The sequence below is a fragment of the Trichosurus vulpecula genome, chromosome 1 (genome assembly GCF_011100635.1).
Source record: "Trichosurus vulpecula isolate mTriVul1 chromosome 1, mTriVul1.pri, whole genome shotgun sequence".
Classification (NCBI taxonomy): domain Eukaryota; kingdom Metazoa; phylum Chordata; class Mammalia; order Diprotodontia; family Phalangeridae; genus Trichosurus; species Trichosurus vulpecula.
In genome coordinates, this window is record NC_050573.1 from 517234938 (window position 1) to 517252446 (window position 17509).

Consider the following 17509-nt stretch of genomic DNA (forward strand, 5'->3'; position numbering starts at 1 on the left):
GAGGCCCACAGCCAGCGGGCAAAGAACTTTTGGAGACAATGTGCTTCTTTGTAATAATCTCACTTCCCCTCAGCAGAAACCCATCCAAGTCTACTTGATATTAAGGTTGAGGTGAACAATTTCCTTTCAGCTTCCATAACACTCCTAGCAGCTAGCTTTAGAATCATGCAAAATAACCAGACAACTACGTGATATAGAAGATAGAGCACCAGCCCTGGAGTCAGAAGTCAGAATTCAAATTCAGCCTCTGACACTTACTACTTTTTGACCCTGGGCAAGTCACTTTACCTTGTTTGCCTTAGTTTCCTCATCTGTAAAATGAGCAGGAGAAAGAAATGGCAAGCCACTCCAATATCTTTGCCAAAAAAACAATAAACAAAAAAACCCAACAGCACCAAATGTGATGACAAAGAGTCAGACAAGACTAATAGACTAAACAACAACAACAAAGACTTAGTAACACTAAAAGAGCTTATAACCTTCACCCTGCATTCCTGCCATAATATGTGGTCTCCTTACACTTTGGTGAGCATGCCCAGTATAAGGTGAGTTCCTTGGGGACAGGGACTGTCTCTTTTTTGTACTCATCTGGGACCTTGCATATAGTAGATAATTAACAAATATTGTTGTTGATGTATTATTCTTTATTTTTTAAGTTATCTTTTGCTTTTATATCACCTTAATTTCTGAATGTACCCCTCCCCTCAGTTTTGTTATTCTTAAAGAGGACAAATGACATCACAAGTATGATGCCTTTATTTGCATGTGAATTGGATTTAAGTGAAACAGAGCTGCTTAGAGTCTATACTTAAAACTATTTCTATTTAAATTTATACTTATTTATTTATATTTAAGAATTAATTCCTAAATACAAACATACATAGTGGCTTTTTAGTTACTCCCTCTGCTAGTCCCTTCAATTTTGTTTGCTCATTCTTCTTTGTTTTTGAGTATTCTTTTTTCCTTTTTCTTACTTATAGCCAATGCTTTATGTGGCTTTCTTTAAATTGATATATTTGTTTTCACATAACAGATCCTTCCCTACAAATACCACAACAAGCCTCCCTAGGAAGAATATTCCATAAAACAGGTTGGCAAAAGCACCTATAGTGATTGTGACTAATAACTGATCCCTTTTCACTTTTGTGATTTTCCAATTGTTAATAGTAAGGAAGAAAGAGTGTTTTAACTGTGATAGTTTGACAGCAAAACTATCCATTGTATTTAACCTGAATTGTGTTGCCATATAGTGTTGACTAAATTTACATTGGTGCAGTCATAGACACTGTTCTTTTGGTTCCCTGCATCATTTCATATAAGTTTTCCCACTTTTCTCCAAATGTCTCATTTCATCATTCCTGCAGCCTTCGATGCTGCTAAACATCCTTTTTTCCCTTAATACCCACTTCTCTCTATGTTGGTTTCCTGCTACCTATCTGACCACCCCTTCCCAAGCTCTTTCACTATATCCTTATCTAGGTCTCTCCTCCCACTATACTATTTCATTTAGTTATCTCATTAGCTTTATCAATTATCTCTCATTAATTATCATCTCTCTGTTGATGATTTTGAGATCCACTGAACTAGAGCTAAGCTCTCCCCTAATCTCCAGTCTTGAATTTCCAACTGACTGACTATTGGACATCTCAGGTGGAGGCCTGGTAGACATCTCAAACTCAACACATCCAAAATTGAACTTACTATCTTTCCCACCAAGGCTTTCCCATTTCCTAACTTTCCTATGCCCATCAAAGGCACTACCATCCTCCCAGTCACTCAAGCTTTCACCTAGTTGTTATCTTCAACTCCTCACTCTCACTCACCCCACATAACCAATCTTTCTCCAAGTCCTTTGTTTTTAACCTTTGTAGTAGTATCTCCTGTATATATCCACTTATCTCCAGTGCCACTGCTACTCACTAGTACAGGATCTCATCACCTTATGTCTTGACCATTTCATTAGCCTTCTGGTTGGTCTTCCTGCCTCAAGCCTCTCCCCATTCCAATCTATCCTCCACTCAGCTTTCTTTATACATACACACACACACACACAATACACACACACATACACACACACACATATACATACACACATATATAAAATTCTCCCTAATTACATATTAAAACAATTTTTAAGTTTTGAATTTGAAATTCTATACCTGCCTCCCTCCACCCTTGGATGGTAAGTAATCAAATATAGGTTACACATGAGCAACAAATAAAATATTTAATGTTGTACAAGTATAACCAATACCTAATTGCTTACCATCTAGGGTGGGGAAAGAAGGAGGGAGGAGGGATAGAATTTGGAACTCAAAACTTCAAATAAAAATGTTTAGAAATCAGAAAAAAATTCCATATTAGTTATTTTGTACAAGAAGACTCTAAAAGAAAAAGAGTGAAAGAAAGTGAAAAATAGAATGCTTCAGTTTGTACAAACAATATATGTTTCTTTTCTCTGGAGATGGATAGTATGTTAGTCCTTTGGGATTGTCTTGGATCATTGTGTTGCTAAGAATAGCTAAGTCATTCACAGTTCCTCATTGAACAATATTGCTGCTACTGTGTAAAACATTCTCCTGGTTCTGTTCACTTCACTTTGCATCAGTCCATGTAAGTCTTTCCGGGTTTTTCTGAAATCATCCTGCTTGTCATTTCTTACAGTGCAGTATATACAATCATATATCACAGATTGTTTAGCCATTCCCCAGTTGATGGGCATCCCTTCAATTTCCAAGTCTTAGCTACCACAAAAAGAGCTGCTGTATATTTTTGTACAAATAGGTCCTCTCCTCCCCTCTGCCCCCATTTTTATGTCTTTGGGATATAGACCTAGCATCCACTCAGCTTTCTAGTCAATCTTCCTAAAGTACAAATCTGACCATGTCACTCCCTTATTCAATAAACTCTAGTGGCCCCCTGTAATGACAATTTAGATTTGAAGATCTTTCCTATCCATTAATAGGCCATGTGACCTGCTTACATCACAGGAAGCCTAAGTCACATGTGGTGGGAGTAGCTTGCTGAGAGTAAAGGAAAGTGTGTTAGAGGAAATGCAGAGAAAGTGGTTAGAGGTGAGGTAAAGAGCAGATGTGTGCTATGCTGTGAGTATGTTTGTGGGAAGACCCTAGCAGGGGGGCAGAAGGATAATGGGATGGTGAGGCTCCATGCTGTGATATTGTGTTTTAAGTTCCTTGCTATTATGATAAAGTGGGCTTACTGGTTTGGGGAGTTGCTTGCTGCTTGGCTGGGTTGACTTATTGGTTATGGGATTTGGTCCTCTGGTGTCTGAATAAATGTTTTACTTCTTTTACCTTCTATATGGAGAGTCTCTCACATTTTGCCATACAGAACTACATAAGCATATGCACAATTATCATCAATGTTGAGTTTATTGCCTTGCTAATACACCCTCTCTTGCCTCCAGGATCAAACATGAAATCCTCTGATTGGTTTTTAAAGCCTTTCGTAACCTGGTCCATCCTTAACTTTCCAGTCTCCTACAGCTACTTACCTCTATATACTCTATAATCCAGGGACACAGGCCTCTTTGCTGCCCTTGAAAACATTACTCCATTTCCCAACTCAGGGCATTTTCAGTGGTTGTTCCGCATACCTAGAATACTCTCCCTTCTCATCTCTGTCTCCTAGCTTTCCTAGCTTTCTTCAAATCCCAGATAAAATCTCATTTCTTTACAAAAAGCCTTTCTCAGTCTCCTTAATGCTAGAACCTATCCTCTATTATTTCCTATTTCTCCTATATGTAGTTTGTTTGTACATATTTGTTTGCATGTTGTCTCCCTCATTAGAATGTAAACTCTTTGAGAGTAGGGACCAGTTTTGTTGTTGTTGCTACTGCTGTTGTTTTTGCCTTTCTTTGTATTCCCAGTTCTTCACAAAGTACCTGGCCTAGTGTGAGTGTTCAATAAAAAATTTCTTGCCTACGAGATTTGTGATTTCATTAGTTTGGGGACCTCCCATTGGGGAAATTCCCTCTACCACCAGAGATCATCAATTACATTAGATGGTTTTCTGGGGTCCTTATAGGCTAAATTATCTATAGTCACATAGTATGCATCCAAAGACAAGACTTTAATCCATGTTTTCCTAACTTTAAATTCAGCAATCTTTCTGTGATATCACATATAGGCACATTCCTTATAACAAAACACCAAGTTTGTTCAGCCATATCATAATCATTGGGCACGTATTTTATTTCTATCTTTTTAAAAGAAAATAACGATGCTACAAATATTTTTATACATAGAGAGTCTTTTCTATCTGTCCTTTATTTAATGGGGCAAAATCCCAGGAATAAGATTTACATGTAAAAGTATCTACTTTTATCACTAAATTTACTATTTAGCATTTACTATTTAGTAAAATTTAGTATTTTTCTTATGTAACTCCAAATTAATTTCCATGATGGTTAGACCAAACCAAGAACTTGCCATTCATAAGTTAGTTGGATGTCTTTCACAGCTCCTATAGTATTTAATATTTTTCCTTCTTTTACCACTTTGCTCACTTATATTTGAACATCTTCTAAAAGTATAAATTGTTTGATGAACTCTCTTGGCAACCACATTAATATACTTACTTTTAGACATATCACATTGGTTTAATATACTTAATGGCTACCAATTTTATATGGCTATAGATAGTTTCTTTCTTATCAAAATAATTTTATTTCTTGTTCTTCAACTTCATAGCACAAAACTTTCCACATTCCTCCTCAATGTGACTTCTCTTTAGAATTTTAGTCCATGCACACTAATTTACTACTAATGGAGCTATGAATTGGTTTGACCATTCTGGAATGTAAACAGTTTAACCTTATTAAGTTCTTTATGATTTCCCTTTCCTGTTTACTTTTTTATGCTTCTCTTGTGTTTGAAAGTTAAAGTTTATATTCAGCTCTGGTCTTTTCATCCAGAATGCTTGGAAGTCTTCTATTTTATTGAATATCCATTTTTTCCCTCAGTTTTGCTGGGAAAATGATTCTTGGTTGTAATCCTATATCCTTTGCATTTCAGAATATCATATTCCAAGTCCTCTAACTCTTTAAGGTAGAAGCTGCTAAATCTAGTGTTATCCTGACTGTGGCTCCATACTATTTCAATTGTTTCTCCCTGGTTGCTTGCCATATTTTCTCCTTGACCTGGGAACTCTGGAATTTGGCTATAATATTTCTGGTAGTTTGCATTTTGGGATCTCTTTCAGAAAGTAATCAGTGGATTCTTTGAATTTCTATTTTACCCTCTGGTTTCAGAATATCAGGGCAATTTTCCTTGATAATTTCTTGAAAGATGATGTCTAGGCTCTTTTTGTATTGTGGCTTTTAGATAGTGCAATTATTTTAAAATTATCTCTCCTGGATCTATTGTACAGGTCCATTGTTTTTTTCCAATGGGATAGTTCACAGTCTTCTATTTTTTCACTCTTTTGATTTTGTTTTATTGTTTCTTAATGTCTCATAAAGTTATTATGTTCTCCTTGCTCAATTGTAACTTTTAAGGAATTATTTTCTTCAGCAAACTTTTGTACCTCTTTTTCCATTTGACCAATTCTGCTTTTTAAGGAGTTCTCTTCAATGAACTTTTTTATGTCTTTTTCAATTTGGTTAACTTTGTTTTCAAGGCTTTCTTCTCTTTGTTGGATTTTACTCCCAGTGACAGCAAAGAAAACCCTGTAATCTCCTACTGACCACTTGTTTGACCCTCTTATCATCTTGGGGGTTGGAGCTCCAGAAGCAACTGCCACTGCTGATTCGATTGCTCCCATGGCCTATTCCTGATTTGCTTAGGTCCCGTCTATGCTGGCTCGGCCTGCACTAGACTATAATCCACTCTCACTTGGCTGGTACAGTCCTTTTCTGCTGACCTTCTAAGTTGTCTTTGGCTGGAAAATTGTTCCACCCCATCCTTTTGTGTGTTCTGCTGCTCCAGGATTTGTTTTGGAACATTATATAGAAGATGTTCAGAGAAGAGCTCAGGTGAATCCCTGATTTTTTCTCTACCATCTTGGCTCTGCCCCCTCGTTCAACCATTCTGTAAAACAATTTGGAATTATGCAAGAAAAGTTGCTAAATTGGTTATACCCTTTGAACCAAAGATTCTACTTAAGGATCTATATCCCACAGATGTTGACAGAAAAAAAAAACATTTTTTAAAAAGATGAATGTGCACAAAAAAGTCTACAGTAGCATTAATTATAATAATAAGGAGCTGGAAACAAAATATTGTGTCCAGCAATTGGATAATAACTGAAGCAATGGTGAAATACAAATGTAGAACTTTAAGTAGCACTTCTGGCCTATGGGAGTTTGAAAAGTGTCCCTGGGGAAAAGCCCAGTCACACTGGATTATGGCTCCATGTATGCATCTCAAGGAATGACAAATATAAATAATTAAGGGAAATATGGGAAGACTTTTAAGTATTACAGAATGAATAAAACAGAGCCAAAAGAACAATACTTATAATGACTACAACAATGTCATAAAGAAAGCTGGTATGAAGAGGCACTGTAGTCAGTTACGACAGTCAATGCTGGTAGCATACTGTCAAATTTAAAGAACACAAGACAAATTAAGGGGGGAAATGTGCATCAAATACATATGATAAAGATCTGATATCCACAATAGGTAGAGAATTTATGGAAATATGTAAGAGCCATTCCCCAATTACTAGCTATATGACCCTGGGCAGGTCACTTAACCCTGTTTGCCTCAGTTCCTCATTTGTAAAATGAGTTGGGGAAAGAAATGACAAACTACTCCAATATCTGTGCCAAGGAAATCCCAAATGGGGTCACAAAGAGTCAGACATGACGGAACTATTGGACAGAGTATCTTGGAACTCTGGAGTCTTTCTGACTCCAGGCCCAGCTTCTCTTACACTGCACTACCTATCTGCTTCCAGATAGATAGAAATGAAGAAGTAGAGGATTCCAGGCATGGGGAACAGCCATCAAAAATACCCAGAGTCTGGATCTGGAATATTGTATGTGGGGAACAGCAAGGAGATCAGTGTCACTGGATCATAGAACGCATAGGGTATAAAAGGGCTGGAAAGGTAGGAAGGGGCCAGGTTATGAAGGGCTTCAAAAGCCGAATAGAAGATTTTATATTTAATTCTGGAGGTATTATGGAGCCACTGATGTTTATTGGATGGGGCTGGGTGATGTGGTCAGACTTGGGCTGACTCTATTAAGTAGAGGATAGGTTAGAGGATGGGAAAGACTTGAGAAATGAGAAAAAAACTTGCATTTCCTATCTCACAGCATTGTTTTGAGAAAAGTTTCATTTAAATCTTAAAGTGCTATATAAAGATTAGCTCTTTTTTTTAACCATGCTTGAGGCATAACATGACTGTAGCAGTATACAAATATACCGAGCCCTTGGGGCAAGGAAGTGGTCTGAACTTCCTTCTAAGAGCCTTTTCAAAGGTCCCTAAATACTGAAGCAGTTGGTTGTCTAGAGGAGAATAAAGACTTTCAAGTCAGTTTGCCCAAAAAGTTTTTAGTTTTGTTGCTTACTGCACAGAAATGGCATCTGTGAGCACAGGAGATACTCCAGGAGCCTCTGACCAGAAAGCAGTCAATCTCTTTACTGTGGAACAGTACATTTTTTGTAAGAAGAGAAAGTAATTAAGATTTCTACATCAATCAGCCTGATGTTGTTAGACATTATTTTGACTGGGTTTTCCCCATGTGAGCTTCCCAATCGTAACCTGCCAGTGTTTCGATGAGTGTAGGTTTGCTGGCCAAACACTGCCTAACAATGGCCCAAATTCATCCCTCGGAAGCTGCGACTCAATCCACTATTCTTGTCCTTCCAGTATTCAAGTCTCTTCTGGGGTTTGGATATGACATTTGTGCCACATTCTGACATTAAGGTGTCATTACCCTAGAGGAAGGAAAAGAAGGGAAGAGGAAGATGAAAAGGAGGAAGAGGAAGAGGAGGAGGAAAAGGAGAAAGAGGAGGACTATTTAAATACCAAAACACTCACACATCTCTACTCAAGGATCACAAACAAATTCAGAACTCTCAAAGCCCAATGTAGGCTTTTCAGAACAGACCTGCTCACTGAACCCTAGACTGTGCTGTCCCTCAGTAATTCGGATTTAACTGAACATCTACAAATGCTACTTCCTAGTTGGTCTTCAAAATGCATAGAGGATTCCTTCTCCTTCTCTCCCACACTCCTTACCAGCATAACTACCTCTTTGTGGTCTACATCTAGGACCATTACCAGTCCCCTTGACTTTTGACCTGTCACTGGACTTGGATGATTCAGGAGGAGAGGGTGAAGCTGAAGGCTTTGAGCCACTGCCTCACTTAAATCCAATTCACATGCAAGTCAAGACATCACCCACAATGCCATTGGTCCTCTTTGAAAACAAAGGATGAACAACAATAAGAGGAATGAAATTTAAACCAACTCTGAGGTTTCACTTCACATCTCAACGTGGCAAAGATGAAAAAATGTAGATATAGCAAAATCAGGCGTACTGTGGGGAATCAGGCATTCTAATACACTGTAGAGCTCTGCAGTAGTGTGTATATACAACCTTGCTGGAAAAGAATTTTGAACTATGCTAGAAAATTCAATAATATGCTTCTACCTTTTGAGATCCACTCTTGCACACATATGTTAAGTAGGTCAAAGACAAGAAAAAGTGTCCCATATATATTAAAATATTAATAGCAGCATCATGGTAACAAATACCTGAAAACAAAGTGAGTGCCTGTCAATTGGAGAACAGCTAGAGAAGTTATGGTGTATGAACGTAATAGACTATTTATTATTGTACCATAAAAAAACAATGAAATCAGAGGTCTGGACAAATATAAGAAAAAAAGAAATTACAAATATGAGAAATTCAGAGAAATGTTGGAAGACATGAATTTATATAGATCAAAGCAGAATTAAGAGAATAATATATACGATTACTACAATAATATAAATAAACAATACCAAAAGTCCATCAAAATCTGATTGTCATCACCAGTCTTGGTCTCAGAGAACTAATAAATGTGGAATTTTCAGCCTTAAGCTGTAAGAAATACCCATGTCCGTTGTTTTTGTTTAAAGTATTGTTGTCGTTATTTAGTTCTCATACTCAACTAGGTGGCTCAGCGGATAGAGTGCCAGGCCTGAAGTCAGGAAGACTCATCTTCTTGAGGTTAAATCTGGCCTCAGACACTCACTAGCTAGCTGTGTGACCCGAAGCAAGTCATTTAACCCTGTTTGCCTTAGTTCCTCCTCTGTAAAACAATCTAGAAAAGGAAATATCAAAAGTACACCAGTATCTTTGCCAAGAAAACCCCAAATGGGGTCACAAAGAGTCAGACGCAACTGAAACAACTGAACAGCAATAACAAAAAGTTGTTGTAAGAGACAATTCAATAGGAGACTACTGGGGAATGCTTCAAGGGAAAGGACTATGACGAAAACAAAGTGAATCATTTAAACTTTTTTTTTTTTTTGCAGGGGGAAAGGCAGGGCAATTGGGGTTAAATGACCTACCCAAGGTCACACAGCTAGTAAGTGTGTCAAGTCACATTTGAACTCATGGCCTCCTGACTCCAGGGCTGGTGCTCTACTCACTGTGCCACCTAGCTGCCCCAATCATTAAACTTTTTTAAAAATTAGATGGTATATCCCTTCTTTCTGTCAAAAATTCATTTAGAATATTTTGTTTTTCAGGAACACACTTTATAAAGGATGTTACTTGACTGTCCATTGGGAAGCACAATTATCCCTTCCACATCATGGGGGTTAGAGGCATGGAGCCCCCCCAATCTGGAAAATACCCATGAAATATTTTGGCTCTCCCCCATTATCAGAGTAGAAGTAAGAATTTTTTTCCTTTTCTTTTATGAGGTATTTATGGTAACTTATTATAAAATTTGGGTTAAGTATTTGCTCATAGGCTCTCTGTCATCTGCTGGCCTTCACATGTCATCTGCAGCTTCCACAAAACTCCCCAAAAGTTCCCATTTAATTTCTTATGCCAACCCACAATATATCAAAATCATGAAGAGGAAAGTTGCAATGTCAAAGTGATAACTGCATCTACTGGGCCAAGAAAATTGTCAGATAATTTTTGTTCATTCAAGAAAAAATAACACTTATTTTTAATAATAAAAATAGTGATAAATTATAACATTCCATCCATAATTTTGCTATACACCTTGCAATCTGTTTCCTAAAAATCAAGATACCTGTCAGATTATACCTGACTTTCCTGTTATTCTCTTTTAGAAATTCCTAGAAAGAGCGGTCACTTCCTTGTCTCCACAAAGTTTCCATCATTTCTATTTCAGGAACTAGTTTCTCCTTTAGGGTCAGATTCACGGCCAGAATAGTAATTTTGCCTATTGTTTCTTTTCAAATAATGAATGGTTGTATCCATGATATTTAAACTACAATTTAGGGGTTTCTAAAAGAGTGAAGCAATTGTTAGAAAGCAGAAGGTTTCTAGAAAAACCTTCTTTAATAAAAGTATTCTTCTCTCTTATCAGCATAGTTTAATTTCTTCTTCCTAGAATTTCATTCCTGAAATTCAGAGGTTTCTCTAAATCCATTCCTTTTGTCATTTCTTGAAGGATAATAACATTCCATTATATTCATATGGCATAATTGTTCAGCCATTCCTCAATAGATGGGTACCCAGTCACTACCAAAAATGCTATTATAAATATTTTTGTGCATATGAGTCCTTTTTCTTTGTCTTTGATCTCTTTGGGATATGTACCTTGCACCAATATTGTTGAGTCAAAGGATAGTCACAGTTTAGTGACATTTTGGATACAGCTTCAATTTGCCTTCCTGAATGGCAAAACTAATTGGCAGCTCCAATAATAGTGTGTTAATAGTGTCCCTCCAATAGTTGTCATTTCCCCTTTGTATCAACTTTGGCAACCTTCTCTGTGTGACATGTAACTTTAGAGGTATTTTTAAATTTTAATTTTTCTCATTTGAAGCATTTCTTCATGTAGTCTTTGATAATTTGTATGTCTTTTTTGAGAATTATCTGCTCATATCCTTTGCCCATTTCTTTATTAGAGGAATATTACCTATAATTTTGGATGTCAGATATTTATCAGAGAAGTTTCTGCAAAGATTTTTTCCCCAATTAACTGTTTATCCTCTAATTCTCACTGCATTGCTTTAGTTTATGCAAAAACTTCAATTTTATATAATCAAATTTTTTCATTTAATCTTTTATGATCCTCTCTATGTCTTGTTTGGTCAAGACTTCTTTCCCTAAGCATAATGGGGAATTCTTGAGTTTTTCTCTAACTTTTTTATTATATGGCCACTTATATTTAGGTCACATATTCATTTAGATCTTACTGTGGCATAAGGTATGAGATAATATAAGCTTAATTTCTCCCATGCTGTTTTCCAGTTTTCCTAGCAGTTTTTGTCAGTTAGTGAGTCCTTAGCCTAATAGTTAGAGTCATTGGATTTATCAAACACTATACTACTCTGTTTGATCGTTTTTGGATATTTTGTTCCTAATTTGTACCTTTGATCAACTTTTCTAATTTTTAACCAGCACAAAATTGTTTAATGATTACTCCTTTATTATAAAGCTTCAGATCTGGCTTTTCTAGGCCTTTTTGCTTCACGCTTTTTTAGCCTTTCCCTTAAGATTTTTGGCTCCTCCAGAAAATTTTTGTTATACTTTCATCTAGTTCGATACCTTTGATAGTTGGATTGACACAATATTGAAATTGTGCAAATATTTATATAATATTATAATTTTTATATCAGTATGGCATAAACAGAAGAAATTAATTTCTCTCCACTTGTTTGTCTGCCATTATTTTGATAAAGAGTGCTTTATCATTTTATTCATATAATTCCTAAGTGTATAAGATGACTCAGACATTTTACAAATGCTATCATTATTTTGAATTTTACATCTCATTCTACTAGGTTTTGTTGGTAATGTACAGGATATCCGATGATTTTGTGGGTTTATGTTTTGCTACTTGGCTGAAATTATCATTTTAATTATTTTTAATTGAACTCCAGTGTTCTCTAATTAAATCATAATGTCATCTACAAAAGTAATAATTTTGTTCCTTATTTTCCTATGATTTTTTTTTGCTTTATTGCTCTAGCAAATAACTTGAAATGTGTTAAATAATAGTGGTAACAATGGACATCCTTGTCTTATTGCAAAGGCCTCTAGTGTTTCTCCATTACAGATAATGTTAGTTCTTGGTATTAGATAGATACTACTTCCCCTATTGAGGGAAGGTTCACTTATTCCTATGCTTCCTAGTGCCTTTAACATACAGGGATGTTTTATTTTGTTAGAAGTTTTGTCTCAGTCTCCTGGCAGACGCTTGTGGGTTTAGGCCTTAGCAGCTTTCCCTTGGCTTATCTTTACACAGTACACAGTTAAGAATTGGTTTCACCCCTGGTGTGGTCCTAATAAGCCCTAGTGGAGTATAAGAGATCATCCAGGTGTCAGGCCTCCAGTGCCCAGGTCCTGAGTTCTTCCTGTATCCTCCTGTGGCTTCCAGTATTCTGAGGAGTACACTGCCAGGTTTGGTCTTTCTGCTTAGTGCTATTAAAGCCAAGTTCTGTCTTCTGCTTCTGTTCTGAGAGGCCTGGGTTGGGCTCTCCTTCAAGTGTCTGATTACTAGAGTTGGTCCTAAATTAAGAGGCCTACATTCAGAGTACTCACTGATTTCAGATCCCTGGTCCACCTGTCTTCTCAACTTCATTGCCTCCACTTTTACCTGAGCTGGCTTACCTAAACCTTATACCAGTCTCTACAGTCTTTTAACTGCCTTTCTGTGCAGTTCTAGACTGACTGGATGATATTACTTCTCTTTCTTTTTCAGATTTTCATTGGGGTGCCTATGTAAGAGTTGGGCACAAGCCCAGTGAGAAGGCGAGTAGGGGTAAGAATTTTCAATCCTAGAGTGGAGTGGAACAGGGTTTATTGATTGAAAAGGACTTCCCTGTGAGGAGGTTGAGGGACCAGGCTCAGTCCCACTCAGGGAGTGGAATTGGATGGGGAGAACACTGGGTGACCAAAATGGAAGGGAGAAAAAGTCAGATACGTAGAAGATAAATTTTCATAGTTTTATTTTACTTTTAAGGCAGTTTGTGGAGCCCTTGAATGCCAGACATTGAAGTGCCATGGTTGGAGTGGCGTTCTGGGATCCTGTAGTAAGAGGGAACTCTAGGAGCCCCTCAGCTCCTCTCCAGCCTTTTCACTAGGAAAGGGTTGCTCACCCTCAGAGCTTCTAATAGCAGATCTTTACATGTATCATCCCAAGCTCGCATTAAGGTGTAGAGCATCCTCATCTGTTTCGGAATGGTGCTCTTAGCCCTGATTGCCTCATATTGCTCTGGGTTCAGAACTCTCCCATACAACCGGTCTAGGACTGGATCCAGCAGGGTGACATCACTGATGAGGATTTTTCGATGCTTATCCACAAAATGCATTCCTGGGGTGCATTGGACAGAGAGAAAAAACAGAGAAAGGGTTAAATAATGACCTATAGGAGGAGAGACACCAGTTAAATGGAAAGTGGGGGTATGGTTAGCTCCTGGGAGGGAGAACAATCCTTCAGACCCACATGGGAAGGAATAGGGGAGGAAGGATGGGTACTCCACCCACTGAGATTGAGCCTTAACTAGCCTTAGGGTAGGGAAAGCCCTTCCAAGCAACTCTATTTTGTTACCCCAAGGCTTTCTCCTCCCCTTCCCCCCATAAAACCCTCAATAACCCATAATTATAACTTCTGACTCCTCAGTGGGACCATTTGCCCATGCTTTTTATCTAATCGATCTCTTTCCTCTCCCTTATATCTCCACTAAAGTTGGTCTCCTGTGAAAAGTATTCCCCGTCTAACCCCACTATGCTCACTACCTCCCTCCTTCGTCTGAAACCTCCATTCATCCCACAATCTTCGAAACAACAGAAGCTCTGGTCCCAGGGTTTCCAAGAATAGGCAAGCCTCAATTTAAATATCCTTCAAGGCTTCTTTAAGAAGTCACAGCTCCCAAGCATTGAATTGGGATTATTTACCCATAATCCTTTGAGAGCATGTCCTATATAGAAGCACTATAAAGCAAAGCCCCCTGGCATATGTTTTTGTGACTTGTTGACATTGGGGAAGGATGCACATGAAATATTGCCTTGGCTCAGTTTCTGTTTCTTTTTTGTGTATGTTCCTCTCATGTTCTTTCCATCCTCTGGCACTTACCAAGACTTGGCTCACTTTATGTAGAAGACTGCCCCAATCTCCAACTGTCATCCCTAACATCCCTGTTAGCTATCATCTTATGTATTCTCCCTTCTCTTCTCACTCTTCCTGTCCCTCTGCAAGCTGACTATTGACCTTATCAATCATCTTAAACATCTCTCTCCAACATCGCTAATGCTCCTGTAATTGCTAAATATAGTAGTCTTTTCTCATCCTTTTGGTCCACTTTGCAGCATTAGACACAGTTGACCAGGATGATACAATGGAGAATACCTTAGATCTAGAATCTGAGGACCTGGGTTCAAATCTTGCTTGATCTTGGGCAAAATATTTAACCTCCATGGGTCTTAGTTTTCTCATCTATGAAATGAAGAAGTTGGATTAGATAGCCTCTGAGGTCCCTTTCAGCTCTAGATCAATGATCCCATGATCCTCCTGGATACTATCTCATCTCTGGGTTTTCATGATACCGCTTTCTTTGGATTTCCTCCATTTGTCTGACTGTTCCATCTCGATCTTCTTTGTTGGGTCATCATTCATTTCACGTCCTCTAACTGTATATGTTTCCCAAGGCTCCAGCATGGTTCCCCTTCTCTTTTCTCACTATGCTCCTTTTCCCTGGTGACCTCACCAGGTACCCTTGTTTTGATCATTATCTTTATGCAGATGACACACATCTCAAACTCATCATATCCAAAACAGAATCCATTCTTTTTCACCCTAAACTCACCTCTCTGCTGAACTTCCCTATTTCTACTGAAGTGACACAAACCTTATAGTCATTGAGTTTTCTAATCATGTGTGTGTGTGTGTGTGTGTGTGTGTGTGTGTGTGCCCTTAACTCTATTCACATGGTTACCACTGTAGTTCAGGGTAGTAATATCTCACCTGGACTATTGAAATAGTTATCTTATTTGGTCTTAAGTCTCCCCCTACTCTAGTCTGTCCTCTACACAGACACTAAAATGATTTCCCTAAAATGCAGGTCTGACTATGCCACCCTACTACTCAGTAATCTTCAGTGGCTTCCTTTTACATTGAGAATCAAAAACGAACCCCTCCAGCATCTAAAGCTCTTCACAACCCAACCTTTTCCTATCTTTCCAGTCTGCTTACACTTATATGCAATCTGCAGTCCAATGATAATTGTTATCCCAGACCCAAGATAGTCCATCCCTATGTCCACTACTTTGTATTGCCTTATGCCTAGAATTTCTCTCCTTATTCACTTCTGCCTCTTGGAATCCCTAAATTCCTTCAAGACTAGACTCAAGTACCACCTTTTACACAAAATCTTTCCTTAGATGCTAGTGCCTTTCCCTCTAAAATTGTCTGATATCTGACATGGCACACGCACACACATACATATATATATGTATATATACATATACATGTGTGTGTATACACACACACACACACACACACCCTCATGAAAATGTAAAGTCTTTGAGGGAAGACAGTATTTTGATTTTGTCTTTGTGCCTCTAGCATTTAGCACAGTTTCTAGCACATAGTAGATGCTTAACAAATGCTTGCTTACTTTATTGATTCTTCCCATCTGCCCTTCAACACCTAGTGGACATTCAATGCAGGAAGTCTTTCTGGAAGATGGACTAGTTGAATGTCAAACTAATTGAAGACTACCTACATTCCAAATGTTGGAGGATGCTTTCTGGTCCTGGACTTTGACCCTTCCAGGATTAGTGGCTACTTTCCACAAGGCTATGAAGAGCAAAAGACTTCAATCTAGAGTCCCCTGGAGAGAGAATGAATTAGTCCTTACCTGATGGAAGGTCTGCTATAGCTGAATGCTGAGTGGGCAGGGCTGCATTTCCAGTTGGGTGAGGCCTTGAGGCTATAAAGAGAAAAAGGGTAACTTTCCCAATTTCTCCCAGTTCCTTCCTGGGGAGCCATTTTGGTGTGTAACATCTCTTCTTCCTTCTCCCCCACCTCGTTCCCCAAATAGATCCAACTTTCCTGGCTCACACAGGTCTAAGTTCAAAGGTCCCAGGAGAAGGCCAGTGAGAAAAGGGAAGGGGAGAACTTGGTTCTTTGCTCTGTGTCTCTTTGTGAACGTCTGTACATGTGAACATTTGTGAATGTTGGTATATGTGTCAACTTGTGTGTATTAGTGTGTGTGTCTATCACAACCTGTGTCAGGGTGTGTACGTTTAAATGTTTTCTAGGATCTTTTGTCCCATTATTTATTCCCTTACCCCCAGCTGCAAACTGGGTCTTGAGGCAACGGGAGAAAATGAAAGTAATGCTGAGAGGAAGAGAGGGTGGGACAGCAATGATGTGAAGTCAAACATCCAGTAGGAAGCTATGGCGGGGAGGAAGGAAGAAGATGGAGATAGTTTGGGATGGCGGGCAGGGGCCTCTGTCCCAGGAAAGGAGCCATAACCGTGGTGGATCTCAAAGGCTGAGAACTTGAGGCTGGAGCCTTGGTACAGAATCCAGGAAGTAGAGTGGAAGGGGTTAGAAGGGGGCGGGTTGAGGGTGGGTTCCTGGCTGAGGGGTGGGGACTGAGAGAAGGGAGCCTCACCAGACTCTGCTGCTTGCTGGAGTCTGTCAGCCTCCTCCTGCATGTTCATGCCCCTGAGAACCTCCACAGTCAGCTCCATCCCGTAGCCCTCTCGGTACTAACGGACGATCTTGTCGGTGAGGTCCATGCGGTCCAGGTCCTGCAAAAGTCCTCGGGGGAGGTGGCGGTAGCCGTCCCGCAGTTTCACCGACAGCAGATTAATTTTGAACCTCTTGAACTCCTTTTCAGTCAGGTTGTCCAGAGACTCCAGGATGAGCTTTCGGCCACGAGACATGGCTCCCCAGACCCAGCGGACTGACCTGGCTGCTTTGTCTTAGCGCTTTCTCTGGGCGGAACTGGGGTGGAGACTTCATACAGTCTAGTTCACTTTCTGTTTCTGTCTCTGTTTCTCTCTGTTTCTGTCTCTGTCTCTGCCTGTCTGAGTCCTCTATTCCCACCTCGTCCATTCTTTGCGGGAACCCAGGAATGTCCTGGGAGAGAAGGGAGGTAACATAGCTAAGCAGATGGGCAAATAACACTAGCCAGGACTTGTAATACCTCGCTCCATTTCTCCGTGGACCCTTCCTCCTGTCTTCTCTCACCTTACACCTTGTGATAGAGGTGTAGGCGTTAACAGGAATTCTAGGTCCCCAGGCTCTGGACTTAGTTCTGGGGAGTTATAGGGACCCTATGTAATGGGAAATAGTAGAAGACAGGTGTGAGGGGGAAGAGGGTGGGA

General features: G+C 39.0%; 1 pseudogene; it reads right to left on the reverse strand.

Annotated features, from left to right (window-relative positions):
* Positions 1-13227: 13227 nt before the first annotated feature.
* LOC118844375 lies at positions 13228-17065 on the reverse strand (annotated as a pseudogene).
* Between the last annotated feature and the right edge of the window lie 444 nt (positions 17066-17509).